The 12,102-nt window shown below is 51.0% G+C and overlaps 1 protein-coding gene across 4 annotated transcripts in view; it reads right to left on the minus strand.

The window, feature by feature from the left end:
• CUX1 (cut like homeobox 1) overlaps positions 1-12,102 on the minus strand; it is a 2,307,153-nt gene that overhangs the window by 713,745 nt on the left and 1,581,306 nt on the right. The window lies entirely within an intron of this gene.

Below are 12,102 nucleotides of genomic sequence, written 5' to 3' on the forward strand. Positions count from 1 at the left end.
CTCCCTGCTGAGTGAATCGGCGATGGTGCTCTTTATTCCTGCCAGATGGAAGGGTACCAGGAACGTAGAACATTGTGGTGGTGTTGTCGGGGAAGACCCCCACCACCTTGCCCTTGAGGGACGGGAGGAACAACCTGAGGGCTAAGAACACGGCTCGGAGCTACAGGACGTTGATTTGTAGCGACCTCTCCTCCGGGAGCCGAAGACCTCGTGCGTGGAGATCTCTGGTGTGTATCCCCATCCTTCCAGGGAGGCGTCCGTCGTCACTGTTTCCTGATGTGCCGGGGTCTGGAAGTCCGTGCCCGCAGCTAGATGCGCACGGTTGTTCCACCATCGGATCGTTTGGCGGAAAGTCTTGTTGAGGGAGATCTTGTCTTCGAAGCTGCCCGCCGCTTGCTTCCAACGGGCGTGGAGCAACTCCTGCAGTGGTCGCATCCGCAACCTGCATAGACGCACGAGGTAGATGCATGATGACATCATGCCGAGCAGGGACTTGATGGACCTCACCCTGGCTACTTCCATGGTCAACAGCCGTTGTACCTTGCCCAGGATGGCTTTCGTCCTCTCCTCTGACGGTGAAGCCAACCGTGCCGAGTCTGGCCCCAGGAACAGGGCATCCTACGACGGTAGCAAGTGGGACTTTGCGAAGTTGATCGAGAATCTCAGTTCCATGAGCAGCCGGACGGTCTTTGCTGTGTGATAGACTGCAAGTTCTCTTGACTTTGCTCGGATGAGTCAATCGTCCAGATAGGGGTACAAGCGGATCCCCTGCAGGTGCAGCCGTGCCGCCACCTGTGCCAGGCAATTGGTGAAGACCCTTGGCGCTGACTTCAACCCGAAGGGCAGGGCCTTGACCTGGTAGTGTCACCCTTGGACCACGAACAGTAGGAACTTTCAATGTCCTTTTCGTATGGGGATGTGGAAGTAAGCGTCCTCCATGTCCAGTGACGACAGGAAGTCGCCTTCCTCCAATTGTCCCAGCACGTGCTGAAGGGTGAACATCCGGAACTTCTGGGACTTGATGTATTTGTTGAGGCGGCAAAGGTCTAAGATGGGCCGCCAGCCACCGGTCTTTTCTCGGACAAGGAAGTACCGCGAGTATACTCCGGAACCTCTTTGGGACAAGTTCTATCGCGCCCTTTCTCAGCCTTGCTCGTACCTCCAGAAGCAGCAGTGCCACGTGGTTTTCTTTCCTGGCCACAGGTGGGAAACATGGACACTTTCTTTGGAATTCCAGGGAGTGCCTGTTGGCCAGGGCGTCCAGCAAACAACGGTCGGTGGAGATGGACTCCTACACGCGGACAAACTTCGCCAGCTGGCCTCCCACCGGGGTGCTCGGGTGGGGGCCCGATGTCACGGCCGGTTCAGTCTTGTTTCCCCGAGGCCTTGCCACCTTGGCCTCCTTGGCGATGATGACAATGTCCACCTGTCTTGTTACAGCCTTCTCGTACCGGTCCCTCTTCGCCAGGGCCGTGGACGGGTTCTTCAGAAGGGACAGTCCTTCGTACCAGATGTCGTCCAGTAAGGGGACTGAGAGGACAGTCTTCCTCTTGGCCTCCCGTCGTTGGTAGAGGAACCCTTCTTTCTACTCTTCGGGGCATAGCCGGAAAAGCTCTGATGCCCTGCCAATCATGGCGTGAAAGGAGCCACTTACGTCGGGGGAGGGGAGGGGGGAGTGGTTGAGGCCCGGGCACGAGGTGATGGGAGATCTGTCCCGTCGTCACCACCGTCGTCGTCCGTCCCCATCGTCGCCGCCTCGTACCTCGGAGGAGGGGATGGGGTGAGAGCTGAAAGGGCGGTGTAGGATGGACTCGCCTCCACTTGTTCGTCGGGCTCCTCGACGGTCCAGGCGCTGCTAGATCGTCCGCTGGTGGTAAGGGCAACCTCGTCCTTATCTCCGTATACAGGGTCTGCAACGCTATCAAGATTGCTCCCGAATTGTCTTGTGGCATCAGTTGCGACGGGAGCAAAGGATGGGGTGCGTGTTCCTCCGCTTCCTTGACGGTCCGCGGTTCCTCGTCGGGCCCACCATTTCTCTCTACGTCCGCCTCGTCGGGATCCCTCCCATAGGCTCTGGCCTCCTCAAACTTCTTGTCCAGGATCTTTATGACGCCAGCCAGTTCATCCTCAGAGGTGGTATCTGTTGAAGACGTTTCCCTCCTGGGTGCCAGGGAAACCCTAGGCCCGGGCGTCATCTCCACTGGGGTAGCCTCCGCAGGCTTTGCCAGGGCCACCACGACTGTTGAGGAGAAACAACTTCTATCCGAAGGAACCAGTTAGTAGAGGCCCATATCAAACCTGCCATTCATAGCAAACTTTATTGAATCAGAGGTAACGGTGCAGTTACAAGATTACCTAGAAAGACCGCTTGTTTTCGGATGCTCAATCTGGGTTGCATCATTTTAGAGGGATTGAAACCACCATTATGGATGTGTGGACAAACTATTGTGTGAGGCATAGAAGTCAACTGCAGCCTTAGTATTATTGCATTTGTCAGCACATTCAACATTGATGACCACAGTATTCTCCTGGACCAATTAGGCATGATGTTGGGGCAGCGCAACGGCAGGTCTGGATTTGGTAATTTCTTAAAGGACAGTGGTCTGCATATCCAGCTAGGAGAATTACTTATTTTTTTTGCTCCATTTCTAATGTTGTTGGAGTAACCCTGAGTGCAATCCCCACTTAATATCTAGATGCCTCTTGGGTCAACTGTATTGTCAATGATACTCAGATCTTATGGATCTGCGCAGCAAAGTGGATGTGGTCAACTTGGTTGCTAACTGGGATTGCATACAGGCCAACTGGCTTTGTCATAATGGGGACACGCGAGAGATATTCTTGGGCTGTACTGGCTCAAGTTCTCAGTTTTTCCTCTGACCAAATAGTTTGGGGATATCGCCTAAACCAACAGAGTATGTGAGAAAGCATGAAGTTATTTTTCAGAAGGATCTGCCTTCAAACCAAAAGTGCAGACAGTGGCAAGTCTTCCTATGAACCCTCGAATAACTGTCAAAATGTTTCCTTTGTTGAGTACGGAACATTGAAAAACGTGTTGTACTGTGTTCAGTATTGCTCTGCTTTTCAATTCAACATTTCTAATAAGCGTCTTGATAAGTCTCTCGCAGTGGACAATAGGGCTACTTGCATTATCTTTGATTTAGAGTACTATAAATAAATGTCTGTGCATCAGAAACCCCCCTGCTGCATTACCCGAGAGTTTCCCTATTCAAGTCAGGTTTTTTGAGTTTCGTTTGGATTTGTTCCACCGTGTTGCACCTGCATATACAACAAGCCTGTTTAATGTTCCAAAACATTACAGAACAGTCCAGTTAGGTGTGGATCCCATGCCACAAATTGAGAGGTTTAATAGGATATTGCGGTATGGTAAAACCTTATGTGATCGTGGTATTATCTCCCACAATATTCTAGAGACATTAACTGCCAACCCCATTAAAAAACAACACCATTTATTACCATTGACGGTTGTATGAAATGTATTTATATCCAGGACTTTCATGATTTCTCATTAGGTTGATCAGCTGTGTTTTTGTCAACTGTTGTGGGTTACTTGGCTTTCTCTTTATTGTATTCTGTAGTTACTTTAAAACTATGTAATGGCATTGTTGTGCTAAACAAAAAACAAGATGGGCAAAACATCAAATTGTTCAGAGCTCCCTGTCACCTGGGGTGTTTCAGCACTTGCAGCTATTTGGTAAAGACTGGATTCTTCCGGAGGCTTGCACAATGTCTCCCCCTTCTCCCCTCGAAGTTTATGTAAAGTTAGCAGGTCTAATCTGTGACTTAGATCGCAATACTGGTGCACCATCCAGGTGAAAATAGTTCATGACTTTTATGAAACATGTTAAAAGCTGCTTTGTAGCACCTGCTTTGCATCACCTTGTGCTACTGCGAGTTACTCAGAACTGCTTGGTTCCTCTTGTGGGGATGTCACCCTGCAAAGGTTCTGGATATGTGGTGACACCGAGGGCGAGCACACTTTCTCATCCTGCAGTCAAGCCTCTGATGTGTTCCGTTTTGTCAGTCTAATTTGCTTTGCTGTGGTAATGCTCAATACTTCCAGAAAAAAAGCGTGTTTGCTATATGCAAGTGCCTCCATTTCCACAGAACTGATGAAGGACCATCTGTTAAAAAATGTGAGTAGGCGGGGATCCTGAAGTGCACTGTGTCTGCATTTCTCTCAAAATCCTATTTTCCAACAACTACGCAGAGATCATAGATATTTAGCTTCCATGTTTTACATATATTTAGCATTAACAGTCTTTAGAAATCCATTATCTGTATAGATTCTCGGGACAAACTAGAGAGAAATGTCACACATCCATCAACCCCCCGCAACAACGGAGCTGGCTTATGCGCCGTGCTCGCCCTGTACCAGCCTTGTCCTCGTTACAGGGGCTTGACAAACGGTCATCCTCCCTCGCGGCTGTTCGCCAGCATGGTGGGGGTGCTGGCTTCTTGCGGAGGTCGCGTTGCTGGCGGTTCCGGCCGGGTCCTCGTTGGCAGTTGCCTTGGCGACTGAGCAAGACACGAAGAACGCTCGCCTCCGATCACTTGACACACAAGAGGTCACGTGGTCAGTTACCATAGTAACGGGCATAAATGAACGCTCTGCGCGGCGTCCACTGATTCTCAGCTGTGTTCCCAGCCGGCGTTTAGCGTTCCTTGTTGCTTTCATCCTTCGCCTGACTTCCTGATACCTGACCTTGGCTACGTTACTTTGGATTGCTTTTGGAATTCCTTGACCTCGCCTACGTTGTTACCTCCCCTTGGATTACTTGTGCTTTGCCCTCGGATTTGTACACTAGACTGACATTGGATTCCCCTTTTCAGTGCCTCGAACTGAACATTTTTTGCTCTTGCAACTCTCTGGATATTCACGTTATCTTTCTGCTGGAATCCCCTTGGGCATCAGTGCCACTGGACATACCATAATGGTTGCTGGACCCCACCTGTACACAACACAGCACCACTGTCATGATGCCTACCTCCAAGGAGCCAGGTCCGACCCAGCAACCCCAGAGGCAGGCATAATTTCCCCCAGGGAAGTGCCAGCGGGCCCAAGCTGGGGCCCTTTGGACACAGTCCTGGCGCCTTAGGCGCCAGGCTCATGTTGGACCCCTGTCCTGGCGCCTTAGGTGCCAGGCTCATAAAGCTAGTCATGTGTTCAAGTGTTTTAAGGTGCACTTACCTGATGCAGACCATGCTGCTACATCCAGGCCCTCTTGAGGCCTGAATGGAACTACTTTATCTGTGGAACTACTTTCCCCTGGGTGTGGTCGGGGAAGGATACATACCTGATCGGTGGAAGGATACATACCTGGAACTTCTTCCAGGGCTATTTAAACCACGCCCGATCAGCAACTCACGCTTCGCGTTGTTCTGCTCCTCGCAGCTGGACGCTCACCGTGTCAGCTCCTGCATCTGGACTTCAGCCACGCCTGTCAGCATCCTGGGTCACCTGCTAAGAGAGAATTGGAGAGAAAGAAGACCTTACCTGCTAAAGCTGCATCACGGAGACTTCACACCGACGATCCTGAAAGGGAAGACATCATTTTAAAAGCATTTCGCTTCGATCGCTGCATTTCACTCACCTTTCCTGGGCACCGCCATCTTCAGCAGCGATCATCCGGATCCGCAGCCACTTCCCAGAGCCTAGAGAGAAAAAGACAAGAACACAAGGTGAGAGAAGGAAGGGAATAGGAAAAGCTCAATTTCCTTCTAAGACTTACCTGTTGGGGCATTCCCATTTCATTTCGGGTCCTGCCGCTTCCTGGCATTCCGGACCCCGGCCCCTATGGGGAAAAAAGACAAAGACATTGAATGAGCGAATGCAAAGACATTACCCGAACGCTCATCCAGAATTTACCTGTCATTTACTGGAACTGCACGTTTCACTTCGGATCGGCGCCATATCTCCGGCATTCCGAACCCCGGCCCCTAAGGGGAAAAAGACATAAGCGTTAGCGCTTGCTGCAATAAGACAATGAACATTATTATTAAGCTTGAACTTTTGAACTAGCTACAGAACTCTTACAGCGCCTTACCTGAATAGTCAAGCTTATTTGAACTCCCATCAAACCTCAATCCAGTGAAGTAACTGGGTTTCAACGCGCCCCTGCATCAGGAGCAGGGGAATTGAGGAAGGGTATCGTGGAGGGTTGGAAGGGAGTGGGAGGCTTGAGCATTATTCCGTCAGTAGGTAATACTCCCTTTTCACGCACAGGGGAATATTCCTGCGAGCCAGTGAGTCCATCTTCAGAGTCCTGCGCTTCACCATAGAAGAAGCATCAGCACTCGAAGCCAGACCTGCGCCTCCGAGGGAATCAGGTGAGCGTGACAACCACATCGAGTAGGGGTATCTTCTCCTGTGCATCAGCTCTACACCCTTCCCTACTTGTGTGCCAGTCTCCAGCCTCCCAAACGGTAGGTGAACTTCCTAATGTTGCATACCTGTACTTACCCATTGTATTGTTCCTAACCAGTTTTGTTTCCTTTGCAGCCACCTGTGGCCTCAACCAGTCAGCGAGTGACTGGTGCTTGGGAACGGAGGTACAATAGTCCAGCCGGTAGCCCATGTCTTGAGAGACTGAGAAGCCGTTTTTTACCACTTGGACTATAGAAACAGCCACTGGAGATCCGGTAGCTGCTCTGGTACAGGCCATCACGGTACTGCGGGCGGACATGTCCACCGCCACTAGAGCAATACACCAACGCCTTGACGCAATACAAAGGGAACGCCATGCCCTTCCTTTAGATCTGGAGTTTGGGGACCCACCCGTCCAAGCTGCTCCACCACGCAATGTTCCGCCCAAAAATCCTGTTTATGTCCCTACCCCATTTCCTCTGGCTGCACCACAGAAATGTCAGGGCGACCCACAAAAGTTCTGTACCTTCCTGAACCAATGTAAATTACACTTCTTGTGCCAACCTCAGGCGTTCCCCAATTAAACCACCAAGGCTGCTTTCACTCTCTCGCATTTAAGCGGTATAGCGGCCGCATGGGCCAACCCACTACTGGAAAGTAATGATCCTGTTCTCTATGACTTCGACCAATTAGTGGCTGAAATGACCAGAGTGTTTGATACACGCTACAAAGCGCAAACCAGGGACCACGAGCTGCTGGGTCTAGTTCAAGGCAAGGCCATTCAAGGCAAGGTGCTGGACTGCCCATGTGGGCGGGACAAAGACTGATATGCAAATGAATATTTCCCATCTGTGAAAGGTACAGTGAGCAAAAAGCGTGTGCTGCAAACTCATCTCAGAACAGGTTATCATGCCATGTTCTTTCTGGAGAGGAGCGCCTGCTACCTTTTTTGAAATATTGGCAAGGAACTTGGGGTTGGTCACCCCGAGTTACCTGGGGGCAACCAGACATGGACTGCCTGCTCACTGTGCTCAGAGAGGCACAGCTTCACCTCACTGATGAGGCCCAACAAGGCTGAAACACGTGTATGGGGTTGCTGTTGGTACTCTTGTTCAGAGAGGAATTGCCATAGCATTTCGGTGCTGGACTGCCCATGTGGGCTGGACGAAGACTGATATGCAAATGGATATTTCCCATCTGTGGAAGGTACAATGAGCAAAAAGCGTGTGCTGTAAACTCATCTCAGAACAGGTTATCATGCCATGTCCTTTCTGGAGAGGAGCGCCTGCTACCTTTTTTGAACCATTCTAATAGAATACATCACCAGATTCAATCAATTGTCAGTCGAGACCACCTGGCCCGAAAATAAGAAGGCAGTGGTGTTTTACAGAGGCCTTAGTGACTCTATGAAGCACACCTTAGCTGTCGTTCCCACGTTACCCGTTCAATACCCAGAACTAATGGACTTGGCCCTTCGAGTAGATGCCTGTAGAGCGGAGCGCAAGACCGAGACCTGTAGATCCCCTTTTCTACCTTTTTCAGTTGGTTCCCCGTCCAGTGACTCTTCAGGGGAGCCCATGCAGATAGGGGGCGTACGTGGCCTTTGGACTCCCACCGAAAGGGAATGGCGCCGACTGTCAAATGCCTGGTTTTACTCTGGGCAGAATGGTCATTTTGTGAAGGAATGTCACAAGCGGCCTAAAAGACCCACAGGTTTTCAGAAGGCTCATCCCTAGAAAAGGGGGCACAGATGAGCCTGGAATGGCTGCCCTCGGTTCCTACACGTACCACTGACTCAACGGCTCCATTGGTACTCCAGGCCCTTCTCTTGCCCTCCTATGACACATGGCACATCGTCAGTATAGTTATTGATTCTGGTGCTACGGGCAACTACATCGACATTGCCTTAGCCACTTCCCTGAGCTTACCCCAGCAAAACTAGAGCAGACCAGAACCTGTACAGGCCGTAGAAGGCTCTTCTGATTTTAGGGCCTATCAAACAACAAACCTTGCCTCTTACGCTCATCATTCAAGACCCACATGAGGAAAAGGTTTTGTTCGATCTGATCACTACTCTCCAGTTGGGCATCATCCTGGGTATCCCGTGGCTGAGGGAACAAAACCTACTGATTGATTGGACCCAGGGCCACATCTCCTTTGAATCTCTTTTTTTGCCAGGAGCACTGCCTAACCCTAGGTGACGTTCCTCACTCCCCTTGCCAGGCTCTTGTTGCAGTTGCCCATCTAACACCGATTGATCCCCAAGACACCCAACAGAATATTCCCCTCAGAGGATCAGATCACAGCAATCAGAGGCCCTGGGGGCATTTTCTCAGCAGAACAGTGACCTTGGATTGGTGGTACCAACACCTAAATTGCAGTTATTCTGCGCAGTCTCCTGGAATCCGGAGAAGGTTTCCCAGGGGGAGCCGGTCAGCATTCCACTGCATCTCTGTCAAAACCTAGTCTGGTGGAGCACAGACAGCAATTTACGGATAGGCAGGCCCCTTCATCAGCCAGCTCTGCAGGTTACCATCCCCACGGACTCATCCCTAGCGGGATGGGAAGCAACCTTGGACAGCCACAGGGCCCACTGAGAGGGTTCTGTCAGTAGCAGGTGGCCCTCATCGACTGGCTCGAGTGGATGGCCATCTGGCTCACCCTCAAAGCCTATCTGGCAGCAACCAGGGAGGACGTTTTTTTTCTTATCCTCCAATCCGGTGGTTAAGACATTGGACGGTCTCTACGCCACACCTTGTGTGGGACCTCCGCATAATATTGGTCACCTTGGCGCATAAACCCTTTGGGTCAATGACGTCCGCGGACATCAGGCTAGGCACCATTAAGACAGCCCTCTTGGTGGGCCTTACGTCTGCCCACTGTGTAAGCGAAATCAAAGCTCCGATGGCACCCTAGCCATACACTACATTTCACAGGACCGAGTGGTCCTCAGAATGCATCCCGCGTACGTACGTACGTACCTGGGGTAGTCTCTGCCTTCCATCTACATGAGGAGAAAGTACTTCCCATTTTCTCTGCTGACCCCAGGGTGCTCAGACGGTTCTGCACTGTCTTCATGCTAGACGAGCGCCAACGTTCTATCTGGACTTCCACAAGTCTGAGGCTCTGTTTATAACCCTTGGAGGGTCAGGGCCAGGATATCAGGCTTCAGAGGCCTCCATAGTAAGGTGGATGGTGGCCTCCTGAAGGAGGCCTAGGAGGGGCAACGCAAGCCGCTTCCGGCAAACATGCATGCCCACACATTCCGAGCCAAGGGTCCTCCGCCAGAGACGCGTACCGTGGCAGGTCATCAGCAGGGCGGCCACTGATGCCACCCCCTCTGCTCTTTGCAAGCACTACTGTTGTGATGCCAGCTCCAGGTCCAACGTGGCATTCTGGCAGGCAGCATTAAAGAACTTGTTTTCTTAAGGAGGGTCACCTCTCTACCCTGGAGCTACATTCAGTTGTAATCGCCCATACAATATGGAGGAAAGGTGACAGGATGCAAGAGTAATTACAAGTTATTCACCGTAGTGACTAACATACTCTTAGTCATAGTCCCCTTTCCTCCATATGTCCCACCATCCTACCCCCTAATAAAACTGGTGTCACTTAGGCAATTATAATATTGTCGACGCCTCAAGGTGGACTGAGTAGTGGCGCCGGTAGGCGGAGTCAGGGGAGCCCATGCTCCCAGGGCCACACCCCAGCGCGCCTCTAGATTTAAAGGGGAAGACGTTTTTTTCTGGTGAAAAAGGTTCCGTCTCCCGTCCCTAGCGAGGGACGTCCATACAGTATGGAGGAAAGGGGACTATGGATTAAGAGTATGTTAGTCACTACGGTGAGTAACTTGTAATTTCTCTGCCATTGTTTTCCCTCCAACCAACCTTACCAGAACGAAAGTTACTTACGTTTGAACCATACATCACCAGGAAGCTGTTGATACCCTGAAGGTGGCGTTTATGACCGCTCCAATCCTGCAGCACCCTAACACAGATTTACCGTTTGTAGTATAGGTTGATGCCTCGTCCTATGCCTTAGGGGCAATCCTCTCCCAAGCCTGCCCAACCACCGGGCTGCTACACCCAGTTGCCCATCATTCCCGCAAGTTCTCGCCGACTGAGGCACACTACACGGTCACCGAAAATAAACCACTGCCTGTGAAAGATGCCTTACAAGTCTGGAGACACCATTTGCTCTGGGCCAAATGGCCCATAAAAGGTATTTTCGGACCATCGTTACATCCAGGACCTGGCCACCATGAAGTGCATCAACAGCCGTCATCTGTTTTTCTCGGCATCCGATTTCACCATCCGGCACCGTCCAGGTTTGGTCCACGGCTAAGCTTATGCCCTATCACGTCTGGTGGGGGGACGCACTTCCTGTCTTTCCCGACACCCTCCTGGACAAGTCACACTTTGTGTGTCCCTCCTGCTCCCCTGCGCTCCGATATTGGGCAGTGGGTATCCCAAAATCCCAAACAGTTACAAGACTAGAACCCCATTTTTCACAAAGGTCTTCCCTTTGTTCAGGACAGGCTGTTCTTAACCAACCACAATACCCGACTACAAGCCTTAGAATGGTCCCATGATGCAGCCATCAATGGACATACTGGTCAACAACGCACTCTTGCCCGCCTCTAGCGTTGGTGCTGGTGGCCGACCATGCGTTGAGATGTCGTGGATTATGTAGTCAACTGTTCCATCTGCGCTCAATTCAAAAACCGTAAAAGGTAAACCACTAGGCTTGCTCCAACCCATGCTACTTCCACAGAAACCATGGCAGATGGTTACGATGGATCTGATCTTCCTAGGGTCCAGGGCTTCAACTCCATTTGGGTGGTGGTAGACCGCTTTACCAAAATGGCACGCTTTGTCCCATGAACTGGCATTCCGTCAGCCCCTGTCCTGGCCAACCTTTTCTTTCGCAATGTTTTTTGTCTCTTTGGTCTCCCTTCCACTCTGGTAACAGATCGAAGTTACCAGGTCACTTCTAGATTTTGGAGGGTTCTCAGAGCACTACTAGGTATTGACACTAGGTTTTCGTCTTCCTATCATCCTGAAACTGACAGCCAGACGGAACGTGCTAACCAGACACTTGAGCAGTACTTACGAAGTCTATGCTTACAGTACCAGAACTACTGGTATCCGGTCCTTCATGTTGCAGAATTTGCGTACAATAATGCACCACACTCCTCCACTGGTTTCTCACAGTTTTACTCCCTGTACGGGCAGCAACCCTAGTTTTACCGTTTCCAGGCTTACCCTTCTCACCCACAACTGCAGCCGATGCCTGCCTCAGGGACCTTGCTTTGGTACATGACCAAACCCTTGCCCATCTCCAGGAAGCTCAGACCGCTATGTGTCGCTCGGCGGACAAGAGGCAGCATCCGACTCTGCTTTATGCAGTCAATGACAGGGTGTGGCTATCCTCCAAACATCTCAACATTCCCGGGTGCTGGAAATTGCTTCCTCGTTTTGAAGGACCTTACAAAATCACCAAGTTTATCAATGCAGCCTCTTACCGTCTTGCCTTGCCTGTAACCTGGCGTACACACCCCATTTTTCACACATCCCTCCTAAAGCCATGTCCTCTCTCCACAAGAATTGTGCTACCTCCCACGCCTCTACTGCAAAGTTCACCTGATGAATACGAGGTGCATGCCATCCTCGATTCCCGTATGAGTAGGGGCCAGCTCCAGTACCCGGTCGTTT

The sequence above is a fragment of the Ambystoma mexicanum genome, chromosome 9 (assembly GCF_040938575.1).
Source record: "Ambystoma mexicanum isolate Mex_15411 chromosome 9, UKY_AmexF1_1, whole genome shotgun sequence".
Classification (NCBI taxonomy): Eukaryota; Metazoa; Chordata; class Amphibia; order Caudata; family Ambystomatidae; genus Ambystoma; species Ambystoma mexicanum.